The sequence below is a fragment of the Rhinopithecus bieti genome, unplaced genomic scaffold (assembly GCF_001698545.2).
Source record: "Rhinopithecus bieti isolate Rb0 unplaced genomic scaffold, ASM169854v2 scaffold_2247, whole genome shotgun sequence".
NCBI lineage: Eukaryota > Metazoa > Chordata > Mammalia > Primates > Cercopithecidae > Rhinopithecus > Rhinopithecus bieti.
Window position 1 is genome coordinate 1,662,644 of NW_016803732.1, and position 10,664 is coordinate 1,673,307.

Sequence of the window (10,664 nt, forward strand, 5' to 3'; positions counted from 1 at the left end):
CATATTATGTTACATATATTAATATGTTAACATAATTAATATGTTATTACATATATTAATATGTTAACATAATTAATATGTTATTACATATATTAATATGTTAACATATATTAATATGTTAACATAATTAATATAACTATATTAATATAATATAGTATATATAGTTTATGTTATTTAATAATTTGATTATTTATTAGATATCATTTAAGAATATATGTAATAATTACATATGTATACAAATACCAGTCTCTTCCCTACTCATTTTTTATGTGCTGTTTGCATTATGCCAAGAAATTCCAATCCCCATCCACGTAAGTTGGCGTTTTATTAATGTATGTTGGCCATTGCAGCTTCTGTTGTTATGAGATACAGCTGGTTTACATTTAGACCTTGGAGTTATTAGTTGTATTATTTCCTTTTTTGTTTATTTTTATCAAGAACACTGTTTTGTAAAACAAAGAAATCAATGAGTTCAGGTTCACAAGAGGTTGTTACTTCCGAACTCTAATCCCGTCAACTCTCTCTCACTATCAGTGAGCGTCTCTCCTGGAACAGGAAGTAAGGTGAGGCCAGAGAGGCTTTCCCGGATTCTAACTGACCGCTTGACATCATGAATCAGACTCCTCAGTGCTTTCTGGGGAGACCGGGTGTAAGGAACTGTAAAGAGAAACCCATTTGTTATGTCTTTACAACCTTTTGAAGAACAATAGAAAGTCTCACTTTTACACACATACACACACACACAAACACACACACACACCCATACAGTTGCTTAGATTTGTGAGTTACTATGCAGCTCTGTCAGTTTGGAAGAGTTTGTGACTGGGATCAAGGAAAAGTAAGTCGCCTATTAAAAAATCTCCCTTTCTCCACTGGGAGAAAGTGGTCTGCTTATTCACCCATCAGGACAGGTCAAATGTGACTAATTTACATGAGAATCTTTGGGCCTCCTGAGAGAAATCTGATAGAGGACTTTGGGATGGGTATCATTCCTTTGGGACATCAACACTCAAAGAGAAAGAGACAAAGCTGTCTTCAGCCTGGGGAAGTTGCCCTCACCATGAGTTCCTGGCCCTGAGACAGAAGAAAGCAGGGACCCCTGGAACCATCTGAAGACACTGGGCATGGGAGCTGTAGAGTCTGCAGTGTGAGTGAGGACCCTCCAGCATCCTCCTACCCAACATCCTTGTTATAGGGATAGTGGGAAAAAGCAGGGTGAGGCCAGCTGAAAGGAACTTAGCCCAAGAGCCAGAGAGGTAAGGAGAGAGTCTGCAGGGGAGAGAGATGAGGTGCAGAATGGTCCGATGGTTTGATGGTTAGAGTCAGGTTATGAACCATCACAAAGACTGAGCCATACCTTATATTAAACTTCACAGTCAAGAGTGGAGAAAGCAAAATGGTGATTTATTTTTTTCCCTGAAAGACAGACCATGACAGTGAAGATAATTTTACCATAAGCACTCCCATTTTTCTTTATGGTTTCTTCTTTCATTCTTTTCCCCCATCCTGCTCCAGCTTGGGAGTGAACAGAAAATTAGAGTAGAAAGGAATAGAGTACAGGGCCGAGGGGAAACATTTTGGGGAAAAGCCCATTCCAAACATTAAGATGCGTCACAAATGCCAAACAGCCAAGTGATTTTGCTGGAGACGTGTGTGCTCTTTCTTTGTGGCACCAGGAGAGCGTATTTGTCATTTTGTTGAGCTTTTTTTTTTTTTTTTTTTTTTTTTTTTGCGTAGGGTAGTGGGTTTCCTCTGGAGGATGTACTCAAAACAAGAAAGAAAAGACACGAAGAGAGAGACACAGCGAAGACCGATTTAAGAAGCGTGTAACACTCATCATCATCATCATTTCCTTTTTTAGGCGTGGTTCCTTCAAAGCAGTCCGCCCTAGTCTGCCCAAAACTACTGGGCGTGCGAATTCTTTTTCTTTCTTTCTTTTCCTTTTCTTCTTTTCTTTTCCTTCCCTTCCTTCGTTCCTTCCCTTCCTTCCTGATCCTTCCTTTCCTTCGGCTTCCTTCCTTCCTGTCTTCTTTTTCCTCTTCTTTCTTTCTCTTTCTTCTTTCTTTCTTTCTTTCTTTCTTTCTTTCTCTCTCTCTCTCTCTCTCGTCTCTCTCATCTCTCCTTTCTTTCTTTCTTTCTTTCTTGTCTTTCTTTCTTTCTTTCTTTTTCTCTCTCTTTCTCTCTCTCTTTCTTTTTCTTTCTGTCTCCCTTCCTTTCCCCTCTCCCTTCCCCTCCCCTGTCCTTTCCTTTTCTTCCCTTCCCTTTCCTCTTTCCTTTCCTTCTTTCTTTCTTTTTTTCCCCAGAGTCTTGCTGTGTCATCCAGACTGGAGTGCAGTGGCGTGATCTCAGGGCTCACTGCAGCCTCCGCCTGCCATGCTCAAGCTGTTCTCCTGCTTCTGCTTCCCCTGTAGCTGGGATCACAGGTGTGCACCAAAAAACCCAGTTAATTTTTTTGTACTTTTTTAATTTTAATTTTTTTTAGTAGAGACAGGGTTTCACCATGTTTGCCAGGCTGGTCTCAAATTCCTGACCTCAAGTGATCTGCCTGCCTCGGCCTCCCGAAGTGCTGGGATTACAAGCATGAGCCACCATGCCCAGCACTGGGTGGAATTTTCTATCCTAGGTGAGCCGCCAAGGAGCTTCCCTTTGAGCCGCTGTGTGGCTGCTGCTAAGGGACTTCTCGTGTGTCACAGCATTTCTGCTTAAGGAGGCTGCTAGCTTTACCTTAAACTTGCTGTGGGTCTTTAAAGGGATAACGCTTCATCACTGTGGTTTGGAAACAATGCCCGGATTGAGACTGCCACCTCCCGTCCGCAGACCGCTTGGCCAGCTCCTGACCTCACCCCAGGCTGAAATGTCTGCCTCCCTGCCCATGTCCATTCCCACATGGGATTAGCCTCCAAGGTGGACTTGAGAAGCTGTGCTGCCGGTGAGAACCCCTAAATGTCCAACCCCAGTCCCTCTTTATGAGATGAACAGAAAAAAGCTCAGAGCCACTAGTCTTAAAGTTCCCTGCTGTCCACTCTCTTCCTGTATCTGAGGCCTGTCCTTGCCCTCCATGGGCCTCATGGAAGCTGAGACCACAATGTGAAGTGCGCAGGTGCCAGGAGAAATATGTGGATGCTCCTTGCAGAAAGCCTGGCCCTAGGTGCAATGCTGCTGGCATGTTCCCGTGCCCCCCTTGCCTGGGAAGATGAGGCTCGAGGCTAGGACGAGCAGCATGAGGGCTACAGGTCTGAGAATACTAGGCCCCGAGCTAAACTGAAGTTCTTGTGTTTTCTTTAGCATATTTTGATTCCTGATTTCCCCAAACATCAGCTTTGACTGTGAGTTAATAGCTCCCGTGGGTTTGTACCTGGATTCTAGGCAAGGGGAGTGCCACAGAAGACCAAATAAAAGCGAAATGAGCTTTTCCCTGTAGTGCTGGTAGGCACCAAGGGGGCACAGGCCATGCGGCAGCTGACAGCGCTGGTATTTGGGCAGTTTCCATGTCTCCCCCCAGGCTTCTGGTTGTTTAATCGTTGGAGTCCATTAGCTTCGAGACACATTTTTCTAATCTCTGCCTCGGTCTGAGGCAAAGATGTCATGTTCCTCTCTGCGTGCCTGTCTGTGTCTCTTCTCCTCTTCTTAGAATGACACTAGTCACATTGATTAAAGGCCCACGCTACTCCAGTATGACCTCTTCTTAACTTACACCTTGGTTACATTTGCAAAGACCCCATTTCCAAATAACGTCACATTCACAGGGACCCGGGGTTAGGACTGCAGCAGATCTTTTGGAAGACACAGTTCAACCCACCACAAACATGGTCAGCAATGGTGACAATCCGTCTCTCCTTCAGTCCTTCAACGCAGCCACCAGGACCCTTGGCACAGACAAGAGTATCCCTGGGCTCAGTCATCAGTGGGTTCAAACTGGGCATGAGCTTCTTCATCAGGTGTAGGCCTTCAGCAGAGTTTGGGGTCACTGATGGCACTTCTGGGGTTGCCAGCAGTATGGGACAGCACCACTGCCAACCAGAGGAAGCAAGAAGGGAAACAGTGTTGACCAAGAAGGGTAGATCTTGGCGTATACCTGTGAGACCTCTCAGAATTTTCTAGGAGGAACCTAAGACAGGTATCAAAGTTCCCATGTAGTGGAAAGGATAGAACAAGAGGACCACTGTCATTCTCCCTGTTCTCCATTCCCTGCATAGAAGCCAGAATGGCCTGAGAAACATGTCACGCCATAGCTGCTCCTCCCAATAATTCCCTTTTCTCTGGCTCTGCCATTTAGCTAGAGTTACTCTTAGAAAACATTGTATCTCAGATGGCAAAGAGGGTGGGATTTCTTCAGCTGTTGGCACTAAAGTGGGTACAGTGCAGCCAAAAACAGGGCAGAATGAGGTCAGATAGCAGAGGGTGCATGGACGGGATGCCAGGGCTCTGGGCATGGATAGATGCCCTGTTAGAGAGCAGCCAAATAAGCAGTGGGAATCATCTAACCCCAGCAGGGATGCAAACCAGAACCAGAGCCCAAGATGAGGGCCCTCTGTTGTGAATGAGGAGGCCAGGCTCGGAGATTCGAGACTGGGAAGCTGCAGGGAGGCTGCAGAAATGATCTGGCCCACAGTGGGACACCAATAGGAAGCCCACGCCCCTGCCCCTTGGGTGTACTTGTGCTCATTTTACAAAAACTCTACTCTGCATCTGCTTCTTGAAACAAAGCTGGCCTCACACTCAGCCCTTGGTCCAGCCCACCCAGCATGTACACAGTGTGAACCACCCTGTGTAGCTAAGGTAGGCCTTCTGCCCAGGTTTCTCATTGCCCCCAATCTCCAGCCATATGAGCAAGCTGCTTTCTGTCATGGCATCCCCACATCACAACCCTGCAACTCTTCTGAATCATGGCCCCCTTTCCCAGCTACTTCCACTTCTGTCAAAAAGACATGGGAAAGTTCTCTTGCTTTCTCATGCCACTCCAGGTCTGCCCCTGCCCCTTGTCTTAAGATCCCCTCCACTGGCCCTGCCATGGCAGCTCTGAGGACATACGTGAGCGTTTCAGACAGTAGCAGGGTCCTCTCTACTCTCAGGTCCCTAAGCTCATGAGGGGAGGGGTGTCTTATCCCCACTCCTTAGGAGCTAACGTGGGGGGAGGGTGCAGGGAGCACAGCCCCTTCCTAAAGACCCTCAGCAGGCTCTTGCATTCTTTCTGTGGAGCAGTTTCACGGTGCACAGGTATCAATCCCAGGGGAGGACTCTAAACACTTCACCAATCTCCATGCACCAGTAGCAATCCTCTTGTACAAGTGCAGTGAGACAGAGCACTCATCAGCAAGTGAAGTGAGGCAGTCCTCCAAGGCCCAGCAGCTCTGCCCAGGCCCCATGGAGTCCCATCTGCATGTGCCCTGTGTTGCGCCACAGCTGAGGGACCCTGATAGCACACTCTGAGTTAGGTTTTATGCCAGGGGACCCATGGATCGCTGGGATAAAGTATTGCAGGACATCCTGTTCTAGGGCTGATGGGAACAGAGCCCAGGCTATCCCAGCCAGTTCCTCCTTATCTCAGGATGTTGCATTCCCAGCACATTCTACAGTTATTCTGAGAACTACAGGCAAGTAATGGGGGAAGAGCTGGTTGTCCAAGGCCCTCTGGGGACTTGTCCTGCCCTTTCCTCCTCTGCAACTCTTTTCTTCCATTTCCTAAAGTCTTGGGATCTTAACTCGTCTAGACAACAGACAAAACCACATTCAGAGCAATTACATATTTGTTTAAACTTACCGCTTAGGTCAAGATCTCAGCTCCTGAAGTTCAAATGACCATAGCTTTGGCAAACAAATAAACCTTTTTTCCCCCAAAGATATCATGGACTTCAAACACATATTTTGAACTCTGAAAGCTGAGTCTTACCATTTGCTTTGCCTGCCTATTCCAGCTTCATTGCCCAGCCCTACCCCATCCCTAACCTCCTGCAAACAAGACACAAACACACGTGCTCTCACAGTCTATGCACCAACACTTTTGAGCATGTTTCCTAAGATGTAATTGTCCTCTTGCTTTTCTAAACACTGCAGCTGTCATCTGAGATGCTGTCACCCACTCTGTGCAGCTAATGAATTCCTATCTATTCCCCATGTAATGGCTGGGACCCCAGATCCTCTGTTTCTGTCAGAGGCCCAGCATATTCCCATGATACATCACAAAAATGCTCAGGGCAATTTCTATACAGTGTCAATCATCACGGTGCCCCAGGGCTGACTTCCCATAAGTTGGCTCTGACTTTTACCGAAAGAAAGTTGTGATGAGAGTGAGAAGTTCTTCCCCTCTGCGACAGGCACATCAGCCAACCAGCAGAGCTGCACTTGAGTGGCTCAACCATCTCAGTCAGAGGTAGATGACTCCTCTTCTTGGGCCATGACCTCCTTTCTCCCTTTGAGTCACGTGGCAGGGTGGGTTACTTCCCTTGGTAGTCAAATATGTTAGTTAAGATTGTGCTAGTTTGTGTAGCAAAATAGATTCCAAAATAAAACAGGTCAACTCAATAGAGGTCTATTCTTACTCACTGTTTTAGTCCATTTGGACGTCAATAACAAAATACCATGGATCAAGTGGCTTATAAAGAATAGAAATGTATTTCTCACTGTTCAGGAGGCTGAAAAGTCAAAGGTCAAGGGCACCAGCAGATTAGCTATCTGGTGAAGGCTTGCTTTATGGTTCATAGATGGTGCCTTCTACCTGTGTCTTCACATAGTAGAAGGGGGAATGAACTGCCTTGGCCCTATTTTGTAAAAGCACTAATCCCATTCATGAAGGCACCACCCTCGTGGCTTAATCCTCTCCCCAAAAATCTCACCCTCCTGATACCATCACCTGGGAGGTTAGGATTTCAACATATGAATTTGGGGAGGGCACAAACATTCAGATCATAGCACTCATCTATAAGTCAAGTATTGAAACCAGAAGGGTGAGTCTCTTCCATGCGATCATTCAGGGTCCCAGGCTTCACTTCTCTGTGTCCCCACTGTGGGGTTGTTGCTCTCTGCATTTAGCTGGTGGAAGGAGAAAGAGATCCTGGAAGAAGCACATCCATTTCTAAGAAGCTTGACTCTGACATGGAACAAATCACTTCCTCTCACTTCTGTTGGTGACATCTAGTCACATGGCCACATCTGGCTACGAGAGAGTGGGAAATATGGTCTAACCACGTGCCTGGCCACATTCCTATTACTACAGAAGGAGAGAACAGATTAGAGCAGGCAGCTGGCAGAATGTGCTACAAATCAACCTACTCAGTAGCTGTGCTGGGGAAAGGAAGCATTCCGTCTCCCCAGTGGGTTCACTTTCCTCCACACTTCCCCCTCCCACAAGACAGTGCATTCCCTCTCAAGACCTCCCTGTACCAATCTCTATCGCCTGCTCCCAGCTCTCTTCATACCCTTCAGCCTTCCCTTAGGGGAATGTATTTTTTGGTTCAAGCAAACACGTCTAGTAAATGTTTGAAATACACTAGATTAAAAACCTGATTGTGGTTATTCCCACCTCCAGAGTAGCGTAGGAAGGACCTCCATGGTGTCCATTCTGTTCCATGAGCATTTGTAGAGTCTCTCCCGTGTGCCGGGTGCTACCATGAATAAACCATGATGCCTGCCCTGCACGGTAACCAGGAGGCTCGTCAGTGTGAGACTTGGTTCAGTGTGAACTCGCCAGCTCATTAGGCCGACAGCACCATTGTTCCATCTTGGGTTGTAGGTCAGTGTGATCAGGCCTCAGCAGCTTGGGTGTTAGTTTTCTCTTCTTCTTATTCGAAAAAAACAAAAAAAAATCTGTGTTTTCTTCCATGATGGCTAATCCCCAAATAGTCAGGCTTACTTCTGTCCCAGATCCTAACCACCTACCGGGTTTTCTTCGTGGGCTTTAGGTTAAGTCCCTGATCCGGTTTCATGTAGCTTTCATTGATGTTTCATTTGCTATCCACCACAGCAAGGTTACTTCTTTCAAAAGACAGAAATCTCAGCAGATGTATTCATTCTGGGATGTGTCCTGGACTCACACCAGTGAACTCATTAGCCCAGGCTAACTACGGGCCTTTGGGGGCCTTTTCTTTCCTTTATTTATTTATTTTTTTTTTCAGTTTGTAGCAAAAAGCAGGATCATGTGATTTGTGCATAGCAGCTCTCCTTCCTGTATGTTCAGTGAGCAGTGACTGAAATTCCCCCCAAGAAGGAGGGCTGTGCTTTCTAAACATGCATACACTTCTTAGCAGTGTCTGCTTTTGTTTAGTGGAAGACTGAAGCTGAAACAGGAAATTTCTAGGTCAGCTATACTTCTCTCTAATAAAAGAAAAGTCTAGCCAAAAAGAACAGCAAAACTATGGCCTGGGCTCTTTGCAGTGTCTTGTCTGATTACCCAATTATTACAGCTCAGATTAGGAAGGGATTAACCCCTGAGGTTGGACAGATGGAGAACACTATTAAAATACCCCATGTGGGGTTTCGGAGTGAGTAGCAAAGTAACCACCTGTCCCTGTTTCTTGGGTCAGTCTGCCCTCATTTAGAGTCTGAAGATCACTGTCTTTGATGTCCAAGTGTGGAGAAACTGAATAGCACAGGAAGCAAGCTGGGGCCCCACCCCTGTCTGGCCCAGAAGCACTGCTCTCCTGAGTCTCTGTCCCTATCTGGAGCCCTGCCCTAGACTGACCTGATAAGAAATATTCAGCTGAATTACAAGTGATTTTAGGGTTGTTATTGCCCAGGGCCCTTGGGAACAATCTGGGGACACTTTATGAGACTGTCACAGACAGAAAGGTTTCCATTTCAGACCTCCCTATTCCTTTGTTAACTATCGAAGAAACCGGCACCTCCTCCTTTCTTGAACCTCTGCATTTCAGGGGCTACATTGGGGCTGTTTTCTTTTAAGTGGTCTCAGAAGCTGCAGAGGGGTGAAGTGAGATCTGTGTCTTTGTGCCTTTTCGCCCCTGCATTGGGGAAGTTGGGCAGTCCCTCTCTGGGCAGGGAGGCTGAGTGACTTTGCTTCATGTTCCAGCCTTGAATTCGCAGGCAGGAAGGTACTATAAGCAGTCCATTCAATAATTAATAAGCCATTTAGTTCTGCTTCAAGTCCCTTATCTTACAGATAAAGGATGTGTTCAGGAACTTTAATGGTTGATGAGAAAACACTATGCCAAATAAAATATGTTGGGTAATCTTGAAATTGTCATGATTTAGCTGGGTGAGTACTTCTCTCTTATATATCTAACTTAAGTCAATTCAAGAAAAACCCATTGAGCACATTGAATGCCTACTTCACCCCCAGCACCACGGAAACACAGAATCTCAAGGTCAGCAGGGTCCTCGATCCCAAAATTATATAAGCAGCCAGCCATTCATGATTGGAGTGCTTCCAGGGAAAGCACTTCACTGCATCCAGAGGCAGTTTACTCCATGTCCTGACAATCCCATCAGAGATTTCTTTTTAGAGCTGATTTTTAAAAAACCGTCACAGCTTCTATCCCTTAGTTCTAGTTATACTCCTGTGTTGAGCAACTTTTATGTGCCAGATGCAGTTTCAGGTGATTTTCATGCATTCAATCTTTTAACTCCAGTCACCACATGAGGTGGGGTCTCTCCCATTTTTCAGATCACGCAACTGGCACAAAGAAATTAAATGATTTGCTCAAGCTCAGTAACTAGTGAGTGGCAAAGCACTCTGGCTCCATTCGTATCTCTTCTTCTTCTCCTTTTTTTTGTTTTGTTTTGTTTTGTTTTTTGAGACAGTGTTGCCCCAGCTGGAGTGCAGTGGTATGATCTCAGCTCACTGCAGCCTCTGCCTCCCAGGTTCAAGTGATTCTCATGCCTCAGCCTCCTGAGTAGCTGGGATTACAGGTGCGTGTCACCACACCTGGCTAATTTTTGTATTTTTAGTAGAGATGGGGTTTCACCATATTGGCCAAGCTGGTCTTGAACTCCTGACCTCAGGTGATCCGCCCTCCTCAGCCTCCCAAAGTGTTGAGATGACAGGTATAAGCCACTGCACCCAGCCTCATAATATGTCTTTTTAATCACTGTTTTGATTATCTATTACTGAGTAACATACTGCTCCAAAACTTAATGGCTTTAAATGATAATCATTTTATTTGCTCATAATTTTGTGGGTCAGATATTTTGGCAGGGCTAAGCTGGGTGACTCTTCTTGCTCCACATGGCATCAACTGAGGTCTTTTGTGGATTGCAGTATGGTGGCCACTAGGACCAGGATGTCCAGGATGGTGTCGCTCACACATCTGGCAAGAACAGTGGGGAAGTTCATGTGGCTGACACCAGAGAACTAGCTTGGGCTTCTTTTCATGACAGCTGGACCCCAAAAGCAAGCATTTTAATCAGAAAAGGTGAATACTGCATATCTGTTCAGATCCAGTCTCAGAAGTTATATGCATTACATTCACATATTCTATCAGTCAAAATAAGTCACAGAGCCAGACCAGATTCAAGCAGAGGGTAATTAAGTTCTGCCTCTTTACTGGAAAACAAAAAAGAGTATGTAAGATGGCATATATTATTGCATCCAAGTGTAGAAACTCCAAGAACCAGAAAATTTAACACCATACTGCCCCTCTAGAAAACTAATTCATGCACACTCCAAACGACATCTCTCCAGGTATTTGAAACTAGCTATCAAGTATCTCCAA